Below are 22,714 nucleotides of genomic sequence, written 5' to 3' on the forward strand. Positions count from 1 at the left end.
ATTATTTTAACCTTAGAATTTTGAAATTGTTCTCTCTTGTGTTTCTTTTCCAGAAAACACGAGGTCGTTCTATTTTGGCAGTTGGGCACAACTTCATTGCTGAGAAAGGGTGACTTCAAGGTATTCCTTTATCTGTTTTTTTCTACATTATTACTCATTCAACCTGGCTTTTAGTTTAACTTTGCATGTATCAGTTGTTGATTTGGAGACTCTGTTTGGGTTCAGTCTGCAGACACACAGCTTCTAAGCTGAGAAACATCCAGGGTATGTGCTAGTCTGATTTGAATTTAGCACCTGAGGTCTCCAGCAGTAGAAATCAAGATGCCAGTGGGTGTACTTCCTACAGCATGGTGTTTCCCTTTGATTGGTGGTAAGCCGATTGTGGCTGAGTTTTGTAAAACCTCTGTGAATTGGGCTAAATGCCTATACTCTCTCAATCTCTTTCCTCATCTTTGAGACAGGGATACTAATTAGATAGCCTCATGGGCTTGATAGAGAGATTAATGGGATACACAGTGCTCACTGCCACCACCACCAAAATGATAGGAGGCTATGTTTTTGGTTATCATTATTCATGGTATTAGTAATCTCATTTTGTGCTGATGATACAGTTATGTTAATAATTCCTTAATGACCTTGAGTCATCTTCTGTGAACAGACCAAACACAGAAAAAAAACCATTCAGACTAAATGAGCAGGTTAACACAAAGACATTCTGCATTTGATTTTAGCAATTAGTTTACCACAGTGGTTAGCATTTTTTATAATGAATCCTGGACTTTGAAGCACTATGTCCACCCATTTGAAAGATTTATTTTACAAACCTCAAATGTCATGGTCTGCCCGACTCATATTCATTTTAAATCATTATCCAATGCCTGTATGGCCTGGAAAGGAATTCGTCTAAGCTTTCCCAATCTCTTCACCAAAGGAATCATGTAAAATAGGCCACTGTCTTTTAATTAAACCTTTGCTTCAACTTACTGAGAAATTCCTTCTCTTGCTAAAGTAACCCTTTCCTCTTAGGAGAGCAGGGAGCTATGTCAGGGTTATTTTGGTTCCCCTCTGAGGCCACAGTCTTTCTAAATATAACTGCAGATCCTGGAAATCAGCCTGCCTTTTGTTAGTTAACGTAGGCTAAAGAATCAGTGCATTAAGAGCTTTGATTATCCACACTCTAAAAATGCCTTCCTCTGATCTTCTAATATTTGACAAGAATCTCAATTCAGGGATTAGACATTTTCTCTAATGCATTTCCATTTCCACTAGAGCTGCTTGCCTTACACACATTATTATGGCCTAAAATGTAGAGCATTTTCCAGTTGGGGGTAATTAAGATTTAATTCAAGAGTCCATGCATTTTAGAATAGGCATCACATGCTTCTGTAATAGAACCACGGTCCTCCCAATTTCTGGAAAGCATTGTGTGGTACTTTTTTTTTTTATACATGGCTGCCTTCTTGAGTTTTACTCCATCTGACCCTTCTATAGAAGCTAAGCTTGAAGGCAATGTTTGTATCTTATTTTAGTACTTACTGCATCTAATAAATGCCTGAATCATAGTAACACACAGTAGATGCTCTAATTTCTTTAAGTGAATATATCTCTGACACTGTAATAAAGAAGAAGATAGAGGCTGGGCGTGGTGGCTCACGTCTGTAATCCCAGAACTTTGGGAGGCTAGGTGGGCAGAGCACTTGAGGTCAGGAGTTCAAGACCAGCCTGGCCAACATGGTAAAACCCCATCTCTACTAAAAATACAAAAAAAATAGCTGGGTGTGGTGGCCCATGTCAATAATCTCAGCTACTTGAGAAACTCAGGCAGGAGAATTGCTTGAGCCCAGGAGACAGAGGTTGCAGTCAGCCAAGATGGTGCCATTGCACTACAACCTGGGTGAGAAGAACAAGACTCCATCTCAAAAAAAAAAAAGAAGACAGAATTCATGAAAAATAGTTTATCTCAAGCTGTGCTTTTTTTCTGACTAAATGTAAGCATTCTTCTCAACAATAATGCTTTGCTTGTTATTTTTGCTTTTAGTAGCAAAACCCATTTATGTCCCCCTTCCCTCTTCTGCTGAGATCAGAACTAGCATGGTGGCTGCATTCTGTTGTAACTGTGTATCATTTCCACAGTGGAAGTAGATTCAGACTGTATCCACACCAACTTTAGTGATAATAGTAGGTACTTTATGATGTTTGAGTTTGAAATTCAAAATTCAAAATTGCCCCAACCCATTTTCAGGCTTCTAATGTGTCTGTGCCTTGGAAATATATTTCAAATATCCAGAGTTGTTCTTTCCAATTACTAGAAATACAAGCAAAGCAGGCAGGGTGCAGTGGCTCATGCCTGTAATCCCAGCACTCTAGGAAGCCAAGGCGAGCAGATCACTTGAGGCCAGGAGTTCGAGACCAGCCTAACCAACACGGCAAAACCCTGTCTCTACTAAAAGTACAAAAATTAGCTGGGCATGGTGTTGCATGCAATCCCAGCTACTTAGGAGGCTGAGGCATGAGAATCACTTGACCCCAGGAGGCAGAAGTTTTAATGAGCCAAGATTGCTCCCAAAAAAGAAAAACACAAGCAGAGAACACAGAATCAGCAACTGTCCAGGGAGATGTGCACCTCTAAGCCAAATTAACAAATAAGTGTGATTTCTTAAGAGGCCAGAGTTAACACAATTAGTGATGGACTGCATCTTTGAAGAGCTAGGGGAAAATAATGGGATTCATTTTTAATTCAAACCAGCTCTAAGCAAGAGCCTTGGCTTTCTGGAGTGGCTTTGTAATCAAAGGTTACCGCAGGGCTTGTCAGAACTTTTAACAACTGTCTCCACTGTGAAAATGGTCTTAGGTTGTAAGGTGATTGCAGAGCTGAGGAAATGATGACTCTAGCCAGCTTTTGTCTCGCATTTGATCTTTGGCTCACAAAGACAAGGTTAATTTCAGCATAAGCTGTAGCTTTAATTTTTAAATCAGTCAATTTTAATAGCAGCCTGCTTATGCCCTGAGAAGCATCCAAGAGCAGTCAGAACGAGTTGGCCTGGAATATAAATAAGTGTTACAGTATAAGTCTTAGCTCTATCTAGGCTAGTAGTCAACACTTTGCAGTCAGTCTAATTAATCTTTCTTTTTCTTTTTTACTATCTTCCCTTATGTTTATTGTGTGTGTGTGTGTTTTCTGAACTATAAAAACATATACATATTCACTATATTCACTATAGTTGGAAAATTTAATACTCTCAAGGAAGAAAAAAGTTTCCTTGTGAATCCATTACCCAAAGAGAACCATTGTTAGCATCTTGGCTGATGTTTTTCCTTGAGATTTTGCCAAGCAAACATACATTATTTTTAAATTCCTTTTGTTTTTGTTTTTAAAGACAGAGTCTCACTTTGTTGCCCAGGTTGGACATAGCGCACTGTAGCCTCAAACTCCTGAGTTTAAGAGATCTTCCTACCCCATGTAGCTAGGTATACAGGTACACACCACCATGCCTGGCTAGTTTTCTTTTTTTTTTTTTTGTAGAGGTAAGGTCTCACCATGTTGCTCAGGCTGATCTCAAACTCCTGGGCTCAAGCAATCCTCCCACGTTGGCTTCCCAAAATGCTGGATGGCAGGCATGAACCACCATGCCCAGCCTCATACTTTTAAACTGCTCATGATGAAAAGTTTTATGCACACAGGACAGAATCACTGAGTCCTTACATACTCACAATCTAGATTCACAAAGTATCAAGCTTTTGCCACCATGGCTTCATCTGTCCCTTTTTTCTTTTTCCCTTTCTCTTTCCTCTTTTGAAATATCAACTAAGCTTCTTTTAAGAGGAAAAGAGGACTCTTGATATTCTTAGGACTACAGAAAGCAAGTATTTGCCTGCCAATTTCACACACTCTCATTTATCCTTTATTAGGAAGCAAAAAGTATGGTTTTACACTTCGTATTGTATTGTACTTTGGGAATAAGCTGCCTTAAAGCTCAAGTCTACTGCATGCTAGATGGGTATTGATTTTTCCTCTTAAATCAATGTTTCCCTAGAGCATAGTTTTATTTATTCATAAAGCGAAGATGATGTCTGACAGGAGTTACAGCAATGTAAATCTGTGGTGCAGGCACAATAAGAAGAGCTTTTGTAAGACTCAAAAATCCATGTTCTGATGCTAGAGGGCATCCTCAAAAGCCTGAAAAAGTGCATTTGTGATGTTTCCAAGTGTAAAAGGAGCATTGCAGCATATGGTTAAGTTTTACTCCTCTGTTCCCTTTGCTACTTTGCAAATGGACCTAACTGCATTGCAACTGAAGCCAAGCTATAATTGTGTCTGATGCCAACCCATTATAGGAACAGCAGGCTGGATAGAATCAAAGCTTCAGCCACAGTCTCTTGTTGACACCAAATGTCAGCTTGCTCTGGAAGGATGTAGTGACCCTGTTGATCTGTCCCCTGCAATTCTGCTCCCTGGCCCAAAGGATGGGCACTGATGTCCAAGGGGCAGTTAACATGGGAGTACTCACTTTGGGATATTTCATTCACCTTGGAATATCTCTGTGTACTTGTTGGTATGTTATAATACATGTAACAGCTCTCTGTGTAGCTGGGCCATGTAAGTCAAGTGTAATCCTAAAAGTGGACTCCTTTTGTTGGTGTGTGCGTGTGTGTGTGTGTGTGTGTGAGAGAGAGAGAGAGAGAGAGAGAGAGAGAGAGAGAGAGAGAGACATAGGCTATTTTCTTTTAAAAGTGTTTATGATATGAAAATTATTGTTAGACTTTTTTAACTTAGATAAAATATGCCCCAGATTTTCTCTCAACATTAACTGATTTATTTTTATGGTTGAAAATGCTTCTAATGGCTAGAATGGCACCATTTGGAATTTTAAATGTCCAGTTTTTTATTGGCGGTCTGATCTTCACACAGTACAACTATTTGGAGAGTCAAGTGACCTAAAAGCTAGTTTCATCATCCATTCTTGGCTGCTTTGTGACCTAAGGCGAGTTTCTGAACTTCTCTGGAACGTTTTATTTATGTTGTTGTGTTTTTCCTAATTTAAATAACAGTGAGTTTGTGTGAAATTGGCAGATATTTACTTCTTGGTTTCCATAGACTTCCATACATCAGGATTCTTCCGTTTGAAAGTTGCTATTTAAAAAGAAAAAAAAAGGAAGTGAAAAGAGAAATAAAAGCATGCAGAAGTAAGGATTATTTCTTCATGAAGAATAAGGTTCCTTCCAGTTTTAAAAGCCCACGACTTTCTGTGAAAAGATTTCAGATGATTAACTCAGCTACCAGGAGCCACACAGTTTTCTTAGAAATTGTGCCGTCGAGGACACCAAGGGTGCCAGGGAGGACGCAGCTCCAGTTAGAGGCTGGGGCCTTTAGCCCCTGCCCCTGAGAGCAGCTGGTGCTCTGCCAGGCCTGTGGCTCCCAGGATGCCCAGATGCCTTGCCAGAGGTTTGGGAGAGGCCTTGAAGGTACTGTCTTTTGGATCTCTGCTGTTTCCTCTCCACTGGCAGCTATGTTGGGAGCTTCTTCAGAGGAGGGTTCTAGGAATTAGAAGGGAAAGCATATAAATGGCATTACCACACACCTGTTCACTGCTGGTCAGTTTCTCCTTTGCCACATCAGCCACAGGCATGGAAATAACCTAGTGGCATGTCAGTGTCGTCAAGTTTTTCACATGAAGCTCCAAGAGCATTGATTGCTATTCACTTCATGAGTGGATGTCTGAGAAGACTATAGGAACTGCTTTTGGAGGACCAAGGCTGAGGTCTCTGCTTCAGTAGAAACCCGAGCTGTCTGACATGAAAATCACACGAGAGGACCTATTTGAAGAAGAGAGAGTTAGCTGTTTGGAATCTAACCATTTATGTTAAGGTCTGTGTGTTAGGTTTTCAAACTGGCTTTAGCTAAGTCCTCCAAAATCTTATTTTACATTCCTCCAGTATAATCTGCTTTTTACTCTTTAATACTGTGTTTTGCTCTTTTAGCATTAATTATGCACTCCTCCAGGAAGCTGATTAGGAAGGCTTCCTCCTTGACCCTGTGTTTGGTTACTTTAGAGCATGAGTTTTCACCTTTTGGAGGAACCAGGCCACACAGCAGGAGGTGAGTGGTGGGTCAGCCTCCTGTCAGATCAGTGGTGGCATTAGCTTCTCACAGAAGCGTGGACTCTGCTGTGAACTGCACATGTGAGGGATCTAGTTTGTGTATTCCTTATGACGATCTGAGGTAGAACAGTTTCATCCTGAAATCATCCCCACTCCCCTTGTCTGTAGAAAAATTATATTCCGTGAAACCAGTCCTTGGTGCCAAAAAGCTTGGGGACTACTGCTCTAGAGGTCCTCTTGGCTCCCCAAGTCAACCCCAGTGTGGAAACTAAAGTAACTCCAACTTGTAAGCTAATCTACCATGTTGACTTCTTTTGAACAGTTCCAGGAATGCCTCTGAGATTTCAGTGTATCTGTCGTTCCTTGTGAAAGAGCACATACCTACCATAAATCCTGCCCTTCAAGCAGCTCAACCTTGATACTTACTGTAAATCCTTGGTACTTACTGTAAATCCTGCCCTTAAATCAAATTCCTACTCATTTCTTCTGGAGCATGTGTACCCCTTCTCTGGGTATATAATCCTTAGGTCTGGGGGTCAAATGACGAGGAGATCCACCCGTCTTGTGGTTACCCAAGACCATGCTCCTGTCCATAAGTTCCCCAATAAAATCACCCTGTAACAATGAGGTGGACTTGTCTGTCTCATTGTTTGGTTTCTTGACTCCTTCTGTGTTTGGGGATCACTTTGAATACATGGCCTTTTCATGAAACACCTGATCATTAATGGAGTAATAGTTTCACAACCAGATACCTGTCACATCCAAATTACTAACATAAGGTGATTCTGAATGCTGGACTTCTAGGATCAACCACAGGTTTTGGTACTTTACAAAAGTTTTTAAAAAATTTTTTAGAGACTCCCACTCTGTCTTCTGAAAGCTCCATCCTCACCAGTGAAGAATTTCCCTATTGGGTGCTTGGGTATTGCAGGTGACCAGGGAGGCTCGCTGAGGCCTCTCCTGTTTAGTAGAGCTCCAGACCAGCCTCTTGAGCAAGGTTTAAAGAAACTGTGGCTGCTTTTCATATTCCTTTTTCATGTCATGAAAAAAGATATGTTTTATGGGCCTGCCACCTTAGGAATAAAAACCCTCCCTCAACCCCTTAGTACCAATATCACCCTAAGAAGGAAGCACCTGGCTTCATGGCCTTATCTGAGCCTCACATAGCAGAGACCACATGGGCTAGAACGGCCCTGCCCAGCCCCACCAGGAGAGATGTTTCAGTTCCAAGTAGGGTTTTCATTTTAGATGTTTAAATTCCAACTTTCCCATAGTTATTCATGACTAAGAAAAGGGGCACCTCTGAACTATTTCTCTACTTACATATTTTCTTCTTTTCACTTTTTTTGCCTTCTCCTTCTCCCTTTATTTAGATTTTTATAATAAACAAAATGCTATGTGGCATAGCACTTTGCCAAGCAGGAAACTCATAATTTCATAATATTTTCTAAAATAGATTTTAGACCAGCCATGGTGAAATGTAATCACAGTGCTATTGTGCTTCTGAAGATTCCTGATAAAAGACTTATGTCTGTAGTCCCAGCCACTCAAGAGGCCAAGGTGGGAGGATCACTCCAGTCCTGGACTGAGGCTGCAGTGAGCTATGATCACACCTCTGCACTCCAGCCTGAGCAAAGAAACCCCATCTCTTAAAAAAAAGAAAAAAGAAAGATTTTTGTTGAAAGGATAAAGTTAACCCTGTCTCTGGTGGCTTTAACTATGAAAAATCAGCCAGCAGTAAATTAAATAAATAAAAAGTTTTTCTAATATTTTGTATAAGGGAAGAACCAAAAGATTGAGAATTATGTGAAAAATGAAAAATGTCTGATAATGGGATAGCTAGAAAACTTAGAAAATGAGAAATGGGATCGCAATTTCATTCATGTGATTCTTTGCCATTGCCCGTCTGATGCCCATAGCCCGAAGACATGCTGCCAATATGAATGTTTACATGTATTTTTTCATAGCTGAATATATATAGTTTATAAAATTTATATATACCATTAAGATGTTGTTAGACAAGTATTAAGCCAAACTGGTTATGTTTGCACGAAACAAGTGTGAATGCAAGGAGTTTAGTGTGTTCTTAAACTTCTGCTAACAAAAGATCTCCCATTTACTTTAACCGAGAGAAGTCTGCCTTCTGAGTATATGAGAATGTGGCATAGACTACAAATGGCATCTCAGACTTGATGTGAACTGCTGGTGACTATCGGGATGAGTGTGGGTGCTTTTATAGGTAACTGAGGTGTTGTTAGCTGAAGTATAGAGAGTGGCTGGATTGTAATTATTATTATTGTTGACTCATTTTAAATTGCTTTTCTTTATAATCCCTTAATATAATCTAACAAATACAGTAATATTTGAAAATATGCCTCCAAGACACCAAAAATGATGAAAACTGCTGAATTATGAGACTTAACTGCTCCCTCCCATTTGCTGTCTATCATCCTTTTCCCATAAAAGATGGTTTTTATAGGTTGAAGGCATACAGGTTCCTTCTTGTCATTCAGATCTCTGCTTAAGGATTACCTCCCCAGAGAGGACTTCCCCAAGCATCCATGCTCAGGAAACCCCCAAGACACTCTCACCTTTCCTTTTTTACCTTTTAAATGTTCCCTGTCTGAAACTTTGGTGTTAGCCTTTGTCAGTCTTCACCTTCAAGGAAGTAAGCTGAAACCCCATTTGTTTTGTTCACCCTGTGTCCTGAGTGCCTGGAGTTGTGCCTGGCATTGAGTAGGCATTCGTCAGATGTTCCATCTACGGGCTTTCTCCTTTGGACCTACTGCTGTGCCCAACCTTGAGACCATTTCATCATCATTGCCTCGAATCAGCCCTTGTTTTGGAATCCATGGTACTGTATTCTCTGAATTTTCGTCATTAACCAGCATTTACTCCCTGGTTGCAGCATCTGATTAGTATAATGATAACGCATCTACTGTACATCAACACAATAAGCATTTGTGGCAAGTGAGTCCTATCAAATTTTCCAACCACAAGATAGCTTGAGAAAAGGTTTTGAGAGAGAAACGTATAGACATTTAAGTCTTTCCTATGCTAGTGTTAACACTCAAGATCAGTTGGCCAGAATGTTCTGCTCTGATGGTAGACCTGAGGAATAGCCTACTGTAGCTTCAGTTTTTGGTACTGTTATTTAATTTACCCCTCCCCACCTCCCCCTGCCCCCCCTCACCGCCCCGCCCCGTGAGTACTAATATAAGAAAGAAGGCTTTCTTTTAGGAACACTTCACTTCTCATCCCCCCACTTCCAGCCCAGTAGCCTGAGTCTAATCTTGTTATATCTGGGAACAGAATTACTAGATTTTCTGCTAATGGCTGTATTTTACATGATAATGAATCCAGTCTTTCCTACGAAGTCTACTTCATTTATGCAAAACAGATATAATTTGGAATCTGTATGAATGAAGCTATTCTTTCAAGGGAGCAGAGAGCCTGCTGTAGAGTCTGTTAAATACAATTTTATGGGCCCTCATGTCAGGTTAACACAAGCAAATGTTGGTTCTGTCGTCATCAAAGTAAGGCTTATTGGATGGTTTCAGGTAAAACAAAAAACAGCTGTTGAATCTCAGGGCCTTGTCTACTTACTCCCTAATTTAAGCTCAACTTGTTTTCAACCATCTTTCACACTTTGAAGTAGTGACCTCTTATACATTGGTGGCTTCAAAGTATTAGTAAGACTTCTGCTCATTGATTTTCAATAATATGGAGAAGGTATTCCCAACTGGTCCTGGCTATTAACAGAGCAAAGGCAGAAATTTCAATTAGCAGAGGGATATATCAAAAGCCTTTTGTAAGTGCCATAAAGTCTCCAAAATCTAATCCCTGAGAGAAATTTATTTTGTTCTGGAAAAAATAGCTTTCTCTCCTAACAGATGCTAAAATGCTTTTCATTTATTAAGAGAATGAATTATTGCTTGTGAATAGAATAACAGGAATTCTCAATCCTTTAATTTTGTCATCAACTTGTGGTGGTGTATCTCAAAAAATAATCAACCTGTAAGAAAAACATTCATGGGCTGTTCTGCTCTTTGACTTTTAGGTAGAGTTAATTGCATAGATTAATTTAAAAATTAGGTATACTAATTAATAGTCACACATTTCAAAGTCCTTAGCTCAGGGTATTTATTGATTTTTGTCTTTTTTTGAGCTTTATAAAAAGAGATCTAGATGCCTGAAAACACTGAATTGTTTTAAAATGCTAAGAGAGAGTAACTCTGCCTTCTTACTAATGGACAAAATTTTGATTTTTGGATCTACCACCAGTGGTCTAGTGCAGAAAAACAAATATTTACTTGCTTAATTAGGATGGATAACCAGTTTTTTTATTTTTATTTTTTCAGAAGCTGGGGGTTAAAAAAATACTTAGGCTTTTTTTTTTTTTTTTTGAGACGGAGCCTTTTTGCCCAGGCTGGAGTGCAGTGGTGCAATCTCAGCTCATTGCAACCTCCACCTCCCAAGTTCAAGTGATCCTTCCGCCTCAGCCCCCGAGGAGCTAGGATTACAGGTGTGCACTTCCACACCCAGCTAATTTTCATATTTTTAGTAGAGATGGGGTTTCACCATGTTGGCCAGGCTGGTCTGGAACCCCTGACCTTAAGTGTTTGGCCTCCCAAAGTGCTGGGATTACAGGCATGAGCCACCATGTGCAGCCCAAAAAATACTTAGCCTTTTTAGGCAAGATAAATGTGCTTTCGGGAGACCTGTTTTCAGAGGCTGATTTAGCTTTAGGGAGATAATAGACTCCTTCCAGAAGCTAATGATTATTCTAGACTGTCTGAAGAAAAACAGTGTGGGAGTAGGATCCAAGATGGTGGATTAGACACAACTCCAGCGCACAACACCCAACTAGAGAGATGCAGAAACCCAGACTTCTCCTAGCTTCAACTGAGGTACCAGGTGCATTTCAACGGGTCTGGTCCGAGGGTGAGCAAAGCCCACTGAGGGCAGACTGAGGCAGAGAGGGGTGCTGCTTCACCCAGAAAGTGCATCTGACCGGAGAGTCAGAGGCTCCACCTCTGGAGCTCCAGTCCAGATCTAGCACTTCCCTCAAAGCCTCAGTAATACATAGAACAGGGGATGTTTGCCAGTCAAGCGCCACCTGGAATTACAAGTGCGGAGTTGAGTAAGAGTCTGCAGACTGAGCTATCGAGCTATCGCCCCTTTCCCCCACCCAGAGAGAGAGGGAGCTGTAAGCAGGAGCAGCTGGGCGGCCCCTACCCCATGACCTGAGAGACAGAAAGCTGAAAGGGGGATACTGCCGGGTGCGGCTGGGTGGGTCCCTACCATCCCCCACAAACCCCAGAGGGCTGAAGCTATGACTCTAGTGGGTTGTGTAGCCAGTGCCACAGTCTGAGATGAACCCTGAATGATCCAGCCTAGTGGAGGAAGGGCACGACCCACTACTAGAGGGATGGGACTGGGCTACATGGTTTTTTTTTTTTTTTTTGAGATGGAGTTTCGCTCTTGTTACCCAGGCTGGAGTGCAATGGCGCGATCTCGGCTCACCGCAACCTCCGCCTCCTGGGTTCAAGCAATTCTCCTGCCTCAGCCTCCCAAGTAGCTGGGCCTACAGGCATGCACCACCATGCCCAGCTAATTTTTGTAGTTTTAGTAGAGATAGGGCTTCATCTTGTTGACCAGGATGGTCTCAATCTGTTGACCTTGTGATCCACCTGCCTCAGCCTCCCGAAGTGCTGGGATTATAGATGTGAGCCACCGCACCCAGCTTGGGCTACATGTTTTAACAAAAAACACAGGAAGCCTATGTAGCAACAGGATGGCGTTCTTGACAACCCAGCAGTGCCTACAGGTCCGATGAAGAGGTGGACCTAATCTCCCAGCATAAACAAAAAAGACACAGGAAACTTCCCTAGTAACCTGAAGGAGTCTCTAGAAACCCAGTAGCACCCCCACAGGCAGACAAGCGACCTCATCAAGCAGCTCTCTGACACCACAGTCAGGTAAATCCACAAAGATGGGGAAAGAAAACAGCGCAAAAAACGGTGAAACCATCAAAGACCAGAACACCTCTTCTTCAAGGGATCACAACTCCTCAACAACACAGGATCACAACTTGACCAAGAAGGAGTGCGAAGAATTGACAGAAACAGGATTCAGAAGATGGATAATAACAAACTTTTCAGAGCTAAAGCAACACGTTCTAACTCAGTGCAAAGAAACCAAAAACCTTGAAAAAAGGTTAGACAAAATGCTATGTAGAATAACCAGCTTAGAGAAGAACATGAACGACTTGATAGAGTTGAAAAACACAACACGAGAACTACATTAGCTTTCCTCTCTGGGTGACCTGACTTTTGCATTTTTCTCTAGCTGCCCTTATCATTTTTTCCTTCATTTTGACCCTGGTGAATCTGACGATTATGTGCCTTGGGGTTGCTCTTCTTGAGGAATATCTTTGTGGAGTTCTCTGTATTTCTTGAATTTGAAATTTTTACTGCCTTGCTAGGCTTGGGAAGTTCTCCTGGATAATATCCTGGAGTGTGTTTTCCAGCTTGGATTCATTCTCCCTGTCATATTCAGGTACACTGATCAAGTGTAGATTAGGTTTTTTCACATAATCTCATATTCAACACAAGTTTTAATAACCAAATCAATCAAGCAGAAGAAAGGATATCAGAGATTGAAGATAAACTCAATGAAATAAAAAGAGAAGATAATACAAGAGAAAAAAGAGTGAAAAGAAATGAACAAAGCCTCCAAGAAATATGAGATTATGTGAAAAAACCTAATCTACACTTGATCAGTGTACCTGAATATGACAGGGAGAATGAATCCAAGCTGGAAAACACACTCCAGGATATTATCCAGGAGAACTTCCCAAGCCTAGCAAGGCAGTAAAAATTTCAAATTCAAGAAATACAGAGAACTCCACAAAGATATTCCTCAAGAAGAGCAACCCCAAGGCACATAATCGTCAGATTCACCAGGGTCAAAATGAAGGAAAAAATGATAAGGGCAGCTAGAGAAAAATGCAAAAGTCAGGTCACCCACAGAGGAAAGCTAATCAGACTCACAGCAGATCTCTTGGCAGAAACCCTACAAGCCAGAAGAGAGTGGGGGCCAATATTCAACATCCTTAAAGAAAAGAACTTTCAACCCAGAATCTCATATCCAACCAAACTAAGCTTCATGAGTGAAGGAGAAATAAAATCCTTTATGGACAAACAATTATTGAGAGATTTTGTCACCACCAGACCTGCCCTACAAGAGCTCCTGAAAGAAACATTAAGTATGGAAAGGAACAAGTACCAGACAATGCAAAAGCAAACCAGTGGGCAAAGACCAAAAATGCAATGAAGAAAATGGGTCAACTAATGAGAAAGAAAACCAGCCAGTAGCAAAATGGCAGGATCAAATTCACACATAACAATATTAACATTGAATGTAGATGGCCTAAACGCCTCAATCAAAAGACACAGACTGGCAAACTGGATAAAAAGTCAGAACCCATTGGTGTGCTGTATTCAAGAAACCCATCTCACATACAAAGACACACAGAGACTCAAAATAAAGGGATGGAAGAAGATTTACCAAGCAAATGGAGAAAAAAAAAAAAAAGCAGGGGTTGCAATCCTAGTCTCTGATAAAATGGACTTTAAACCAACAAAGATCAAAAGAGACAAAGAAGGACATTACATAATGGTAAAAGGATCAATCCAACAGGAAGAGCTAACTATCCTAAATATATATTCCCCCAACACAGGAGCACCCAGATACATAAAGCAAGTTCTTAATGACCTAAAATGAGATTTAGACTCCCACACAATAATATTAAGAGACTTCAATACTCCACTGTCAATATTAGACAGATCAACGAGACATAAAGTTAACAAGGATATCCAGGACTTGAATGCAGAGCTGGACCAAGTGGATCTAATAGACATATACAGAACGCTCCATCCCAAACCCACAGAATATACATTTTTCTCAGCACCACATTGCACTTACTCTAAAATTGACCACATCATTGGAAACAAATCACTCCTCAGCAATTGCAAAAGAAAAGAAATAATAACAAACGATCTATCAGACCACAGCACAATCAGACTAGACCTCAGGATCAAGAAACACACTCAAACCTGCACAACTACTTGGAAACTGAACAACTTGCTTCTGAATGTTGACTGGATAAGCAATGAAATGAAGGCAGAAATAAAGATGTTCTTCAAAACCAACCAGAATGAAGACACAACTTACCAGAATTTCTGGGACACACTTTAAAGCAGTATTGACAGGGAAATTTATAGCAATAAATGCCCACCAGAGAAGAGAAGAAAGATCTAAAATCAACACCCTATCATCAAAATTGAAAGAACTAGAGGAACAAGATATAAAAAAAAACTCAAAAGCTAGTAGAAGACAAGAGATAACTAAGATCAGAGCAGAACTAAAGGAGACAGAGACACAAAAACCCTTCAAAAAATCAATAAATTCAGAAACTGGCTTTTTGAAAAGATCAACAAAAATAGACTGCTAGCCATATTAATAAAAAAGAAAAGGGAGAAGAATCAAATCGATGCAATAAAAAACGATAAAGGGTATATCACCACGGATCCCACAGAAATACAAACTACCATCAGCAATTACTACAAACAGCTCTACCCATATAAACCAGTAAACCAGGAAGAAATGGATACATTCCTAGACACTTGTACTCTACCAAAACTAAACCAGGAGGAAGCTGAAACCCTGAATAGACCAATAACAAGGGCTGAAGTAGAGGCAGCAATCAACAGCCTAACAACCAAAAAAAGTCCAGATCCAGATGGGTTCACAGCTGAATTCTACCAGACGTACAAAGAGGAGCTGGTTCCACTCCTTCTGATACTGTATCAAACAATACAAAAGGAGGGAATCCTCCCTAACTCATTTTATGAGACCAACATCATCCTGATACCAAAACCAGGCAGAGACTCAACTAAAAAAGAAAGTTTCAGGCCAATATCCATGATGAACATCAATGTAAAAATCTTCAATAAAATCCTGGCAAACAGTTTGCAACAGCACATCAAGAAGCTTATCCATCACGACCAAGTAGGCTTCATCCTGGGGATGAAAGGCTGGTTCAACATACACAAATCCATAAGTGTAATTCATCACATAAACAGAACTAAAGACAAAAACCACACGATTATCTCAATAGATGCAGAGAAGGCCTTTGATAAAATTCAACAGCCCTTCATGCTAAAAACTCTCAATAAACTAGGTATTGATGGAATGTATCATAAAATGATAAAAGCTATATTTGACAAACCTACAGCCAATATCATACTGAATGGGCAAAAGCTGAAAGAATTCCCTTTGAAATCAGTCACTAGACAAGAATGCCCTCTCTCACCACTCCTATTCTACACAGTATTGGAAGTTCTAGCCAGAGCAATCAGGCAAGAAAAAGAAATAAAGGATATTCAATTAGGAAAGGAGGAAGTCAAATTGTCTCTATTTGCAGATGACACGATTGTATATCTAGAAGACCCCATCATCTCAGCCCGAAATCTTCTCAAACTGATAAGCAACTTCAGCAAAGTCTCAGTATACAAAATCAATGTGCAAAAATCACAAGCATTCCTATATACCAATAACAGACAAACAGAGAGCCAAATCAAGAGCAAACTCCCATTCACAATTGCTACAAAGAGAATAAAATACCTAGGAATACAACTAACAGAGGATGTAAAGGACCTCTTCAAGAACTACAAACCACTGCTCAACAAAATAAGGGAGGACACAAACAGATGGAGAAACATTCCATGCTCATGGTTAGGAAGAAACAATATTGTGAAAATGGCCATACTGCCCAAAGTAATCTATAGATTCAATGCTATCCCTGTGAAGCTACCTTCTTCACAGAACTGGAAAAAAACACTTTAAACCTTATATGGCATCACAAAAGACCCCACATAGCCAAGACAATCCTAAGCAAAAAGAACAAAACTGGAGGCATCACACTGCCAGACTTCAAACTATACTACAAGGCTACAGTAATCAAAACAGCATGGTACTGTTACCAAAACAGAGACATAGACCAATGGAACAGAACAGAGACCCCAGAAGAAACACCACATGTCTACAACCATCTGATCTTTGACAAACCCAGCAAAAACAAGCAATGGGGAAAGGACTTCATGTTTAATAAATGACGTTGGGAAAACTGGCTAGCCATGGGCAGAAAGCAGAAACTGGACCCTTACCTGTCACCTTACACTAAAATTAACTCCAGATAGATAAAATATTTTTTTTTTTTTGAGATGGAGTTTCGCTCTTGTTACCCAGGCTGGAGTGCAATGGCGTGATCTCAGCTCACCACAACCTCTGCCTCCTGGGTTTAGCAATTCTCCTGCCTCAGCCTCCTGAGTAGCTGGGATTACAGGCACGCGCCACCGTGCCCAGCTAATTTTTTGTATTTTTAGTAGAGATGGGGTTTCACCATGTTGACCAGGATGGTCTCCATCTCTTGACCCCACCTCAGCCTCCCAAAGTGCTGGGATTGTAGGCTTGAGCCACCATGCCCGGCCCAGATCAAATATTTAAACATAAAACCTAACACTATAAAAACACTAGAAGAAAACATAGGCAAAACTATCCAGGGCATAGGCGTAGGCAAGGACTTCATGACTAAAAAACCAAAAGCAATGACAATAAAAGCCAGGATAGACAAATGGGATCTAATTAAACTCCAGAGCTTCTGTACAGCAAAAGAAAACATCATTAGAGTGAATCGGCAGCCAACAGAATGGGAAAAAAATTTTGCAATCTACCCATCTGACAAAGGGCTAATATCCAGAATCTACAAATAACTAAAACAGATATACAAGAAAAAAGCAAACAACCCCATTCAAAAGTGGGCAAAGGATATGAACAGACCCTTTTCAAAAGAGGACATATATGAGGCCAACAAATGTGAAAAAAATGCTCATCACCACTGGTCGTTAGAGAAATGCAAATCAAAACCACACTGAGATATCATCTCAAGCCAGTTAGAATGGCAATCATTAAAAAATCTGGAGACAACAGATGCTGGAGAGGATGTGGAGAAATAGAAACACTCTTACACAGTCGGTGGGAGTGTAAATTAGTTCAACCATTGTGGAAGACAGTGTGGCAATTTCTCAAGGACCTAGAAATAGACATTCCATTTGACCCAGCAATCCCACTATTGGGTATATACCCAAAGAACTATAAATCATTCTACTATAAAGACACATGCACACGTATGGTCATTGCAGCCCTGTGTACAATAGCAAAGACCTGAAACCAACCCAAATGCCCATCAATGATAGACTGGACAAAGAAAATGTGGCACATATACACCATGGAATACTATGCAGCCATAAAAAAAAGATGAGTTCGTGTCCTTTGTAGGGACTTGGATGAATCTGGAAACCATCATTCTCAGCAAACTGACCCAAGAACAGAAAGCCAAGCACCGTATATTCTCACTCATAGGTGGGTGTTGAACAACAAGAACACGTGGACTCAGGGAGGGGAGCATCACACACAGGGGACAGTTAGGGAGATAGGGGAGAGACAATGGGGGATGTGGAGGGAGTGGAGGGTGGGGAGGGATAACATGGGAAGAAATGCCAGATATAGTATGCACCTAAAGTAAAATAAATTTAAAAAAAAGACAAATGCACAGAAAATTTTTCATATAGTTGCAGGTAGTTTACAGACCCCTCTGAAAGTTGGCCAAGATCTTGTTGCCATCTATCGATAGGACTCCAGGTAAATACGATTGCACCATTGACTTACTTCTTCCAAGCAGGAGGCATGTTTAATTTTGTGCTGTAAATACTGGTCTTTGAATTTCTGGTAGTAACATAGTACCCCAGGTATATTTGAATTTTATGCAATGCTGTAATGTTTTTATCTAAACAGAAACAACATTTACAGTTGGCTCTCTGTATCTCTGGGTTCCGCATCCATGGATTCAACCAACCACTAATTCAAAGTATTCAAAGAAAAAGAAAAGGAAGGCTTGCATCTGTACCAAATATGTACAAACTTCATTTCTTGTTATTCTCTAAATAATGCAGTATATCAACTACTTACATAGCATTTACATTGTATTAGGTATTATAAGTAATCTGGAGATGTTTTAAAGTTTATGGGAGGATGTGCATAGTTTATATGCAAATACTATGCCATTATGTATATATATCCTTAAATATATGTATTTAAGTGTCTGGGGATTTTGGTATCTGAGTGGGGTTCTGGAACCAATCCCCCAGATACCAAGGGACAACTGTATTTAATACTTTGGCAATGAAGTATACATTTAAGATGCTGACAATTATTAAAGAAATAGTTACATAGAACACTTATTGAATCAACAAGATGCATTTTTTTGTTTTATTTTTCAAGACAGGGTCTTGCTCTGTTGTAGTGCAATGGTGTAATCATACCTCAGTGTAGCCTCCAACTCCTGGGCTCAAACAATCTTCCTGCCTTAGCCTCCCCAAGTAGCTGGGACTACAGGTGCACACTGTGATGCCTGGCTAATTTTTTTATCTTTTGTAAAGACAGGGTCTCACTATGTTGCTCAGGCTGGTCTCAATATTCTGGCCTTGGATGATCTGTTTACTTTGGCCTCCCAAAGCACTGTGATTACAGGTGTGAGCCACCATGCCTAGCCTGAGTGTCTAATACGAACTTCAAAATGTCTGGCCCTGGTGCCCAGGTTGGAGTGTAATGGTATAATCATATCTCAGTGCAGCCTCCAACTCCTGGACTCACGTGATCCTCCTACCTTAGCCTCCTACAGGCTCACACCTGCAGGGGGTGTTAGGAAAGAAAATCGTATCAGCTTTTATTATCACTGGCATTTTTTGTTTTCTCCAAGTATTCCTAGTAAATTTTGGTTTATTCTCCTTTATGTACACACATTGAAACCTGCAGAAGGATGGGTTCTTTTCTTTGTGCTGCTATTGTTCAAACCTGCTATAAGAAGCTACAGGTTCCTTTTTGGGTCCATGTTAGATTATGGTTTAACAAGCATTTAATTTTAGTAGGAACGGATTAGGATTGCAGGAAAATGAACACAGAAGTCTCTCACTGAACAATGCCTATACACCCACTAAGGTCAGCTCAAATCTCCCCTCCTCTGAAAAAATTTCCCTAATTCTTTCTATTTCACTTCTCTTGGCAAGTTTTTGATACCTCCCTTAAGGCAGTATTTACTGTTATCAATTTATATAGTCCCTTCTGCTAGACAAGGAGTTTGACTAATGGGACTGGAGTTATTCTCACTTTTGTTATTGATATGTAAAACAATGGCTACATTTAAGAAATGTAATTAACTTAAAAAGAAAAAGGAATTTAAGTTATAAGTAAAAGACTGGACTTTCATATTCTAGTATATTTTACCGGTGATACTATTTTTCCAAACATTTATGAAAAATTTAATAATCACATGAAACTTACTCCACTGTTAAATTTATTTAACTATCAATTGTTGCTAAGATGCAATTAAGTCAGTTCTTAACTTTTCAAATAATATGAACCTTGGGATGAATTCATTCATTTCATTCATTGACCAAATCAAATTCTTCAGATGTTTATTTTATACCCTGATATCAGTTCATCTTCCTGAATTTCCTGTCCCAGTTAATGGCACTACCGTATGGGCAACATAGTGAGACCCTGTCTCTACAAAAGAAATTAAAAATTAGCCAGACATGGTGGTGTATTCCTGTAGTCCCAGCTATTTGGGAGGCTATTTGCTTGAGCCCAAGAGTTGTAGGCTGCAGTGAGCTCTCATTGCACCACCGCACTCCAGAGCAAGACTCTTTGTCAACAACAAAGAAAGGAAGGGAAGGGAAGGGGAGGGAAGGGGAGGGGAGGGAATGGGAGGGGACAGGAGGGGAGGGGAGATAAATTAATTCAGTGATGAGTTAGTGTCTTGGACAGGAACTGACCTTGGCTTAGTCATTGTATCCTTTAACTATTGATGTCCCTCGAGGTTAAAATAATAATAATAATAATGGCCACATTGGGTTTTTTTCTACATACTGAGGGCAGTGATAAAAGTTTCCCCCTTCTCCCATGCAGTCTTAGGAGCTTTTGAAATGCAGGAATGATTGAGAGTGAGGGGTATAGGGCTGACTGCCTGGGCTGGAATCAGAACTCTTCACAATTTACCAGCTGTGTCACTTAGATAAGTTTTCTGGCCTCCTATGCCTCAGTATGCTCACCTATAAAACAGATAATAGTATCTTATTCTGAGGATTAGTAGAAATATTAATATACTCCTGACCCCTGTGCCTTGTATTAGCTGTTAGAATTGTTATCCTCATTTTGCAATCAAGGCATCTGAGTCTCAGAGGTTAAATAAGTTGCCCCATTTCACACACTGTCAGTATGAATCAGAGCCTGGGTTTTGGAACCATCTGTCTGACTGCAAGCCTTGTATATGGGATATATCCTTATCGAACTGAATGGAAATTCACGATTACATGTTTTCAGATTTCATAGCATACAAATTTGCCTTACATATGTTCTTCCTGGGTGATCTTATCCATTCCAAGGGCTTCATTTTCCATCTAATTCAGGATTGGAAACTATCACCTGCAGGCCAAATACATTCTGGCACCTATTTTTGTAAATAAAGTTTTATTGAAACATAGGCACACTCATCCTTTAGCTACTATTAATGGCTGCTTTGGTGCAACAATGGCAGAGTTGAGTAGTTGTGAGAGACCCTGTGGCCTGCAAAGCCTAAAATATTTACTCTCTGTCCCTTTACAGAAAGCATTCATATACACTGATCTTGCTCACTACTTTCAGCCTTTCTCATGAGATCTTGATTCCTAAATTTAGCCACCCTCCAAATTTCTTCATGACCCATATCTACCTTAAAAATCGACATTTTCTAACTTGATTTCTTCAAATGTCCATTTCCCACCCGGAAATCAGTTTCTCTTCTTGAATTCCCTATCCCGGTTAATGACACCACCATCTGCCCAACCTGTATCTCTCCTTTTTTATTGCTCATGCCCAATCACTTCAAAAGGCCTGTTCATTGATTATCCTGAACACATACACTTTCTGAAGACAGTAATCTAGGCTTTTAAGTAATCAATGCTAATCATTCTAATATTCTCAGGCCCCATGTGTGATTAGACCAGAAATTCCTTTGACAGTCCTTCAGAAGTTGCTTTAAGGTATATTCAATGAGAAATAACTATGGTCTGTCTCCATCAAGTACGCCATGGAAATGTGGATCCCTTTCTCAACTTCAGATACTATTTCACAAGTAAGAATTAAAGAATGCTAGAAAGTTAGAATATTGTAAAATTTGTAGTCATTACTTGAATATGTGGGAAAAAGAGGTATATGATTTATTAAGTTGTCACTTGAAAGTGATTCATCATTAATGTTTTAAAATTAAATCTCTATTCTTTACTCAGGCCCTCATTGGCTGGCAGGGTAAGAAGTTAAAGTTCTAACATCAGATTATCATTTTTTTCTTGTTCATCCAAAGAATATATTCAGATAATGCATTCATGTTCACCCTCATCAGTATTACTTGAATATTATTTCAAAGCTCATATTATTAACTCTGCATTCTCTTTTATGAATTTACAATTACAATTATGCTATAATAACTGATGAAGAGCACTGAAGAGCATAGTAAAAATAAATGAACTTTGAAATATAAAAGGATTAGTGGGGATAATAAATATCCACTCAGTGTCTTTGATCTTTGATCTTGGCATTTGTTCTATGTAGCAAATATTTTCATAGTACTTTAATTTCAGTTTCTTTATCTGAAAAATTATGCAGGAGCAGCCTTTGTTTTCCAAGAACAACAGAGATGTTTATAGCATTTAAGTCAAAAGCAGAGATAATAAATTAATTCTAATCCTCTGAGCAAAGACATTAGCCTTTGTGTAGCACAGGGATTTGGGTTTGTTTACACAAAATAATCCCAAGAATAATAGTTCCCTGTGCTTACAATGATCTTAAAGATTAATATATTTCTGTGGTTAATGATTATGTAATACATTAATAAGCTTCTCCAAATACTTCCTGAAATTTTAATTATCTGTAGACTTTTAAAGATATATTTTGATCAGACATGTAAAGAAGCAGTGTAGCTCAATCACTGTCAGATTAAGGATGATTTTACATTCTGCTTTAGAGAAAAATGCCACCCACCATCAGTCTGCAAAATAGCTGAAATGCTTAGAGGAAAAAAAAAGTGGTTAAGGTTGATAAGCTAAAATACTGTCTCACTGCTGTTTTTGTCAACTAGCCTCATGCAGTGGTGGAGGCTGCTAAACTTATACGATTTCACCCTGCCTTCTGCTGGGAGTGCAGGTGCCCCTGGCCGACCTCCCACCTAAGCTGGAGGGTAGCACTGATAGTCTCGACACAGTCTCACGTAAAAAATCACTTTCAAGTCTTTAGTGAACAGATTTTAGCTATGAAAATGAAAATTTGGAAACTACTTGCTTCAACAATGGGGATGTGACTAAGGATATAAAAATGTTATATAAAAATATTACTTATATGTAATATATAAAAAACGTAATTTTTTATAGTCTAAAAATGATTTATGCAGGTTATTTTG

General features: G+C 39.7%; 1 protein-coding gene across 2 annotated transcripts in view; it reads left to right on the plus strand.

Moving 5' to 3' along the window:
- Positions 1 to 22,714, plus strand: part of PAG1 (phosphoprotein membrane anchor with glycosphingolipid microdomains 1) — a 150,789-nt gene that overhangs the window by 45,298 nt on the left and 82,777 nt on the right. For both annotated transcript variants that reach the window (XM_035277424.3, XM_002759026.6), the window contains exon 2: positions 54 to 120. The gene's annotated coding sequence lies outside the window, so the exon portion shown is untranslated. The remainder of the gene's footprint in view (positions 1 to 53; positions 121 to 22,714) is intronic.

This window comes from Callithrix jacchus, chromosome 16 (assembly GCF_049354715.1).
Source record: "Callithrix jacchus isolate 240 chromosome 16, calJac240_pri, whole genome shotgun sequence".
Taxonomy (NCBI): domain Eukaryota; kingdom Metazoa; phylum Chordata; class Mammalia; order Primates; family Cebidae; genus Callithrix; species Callithrix jacchus.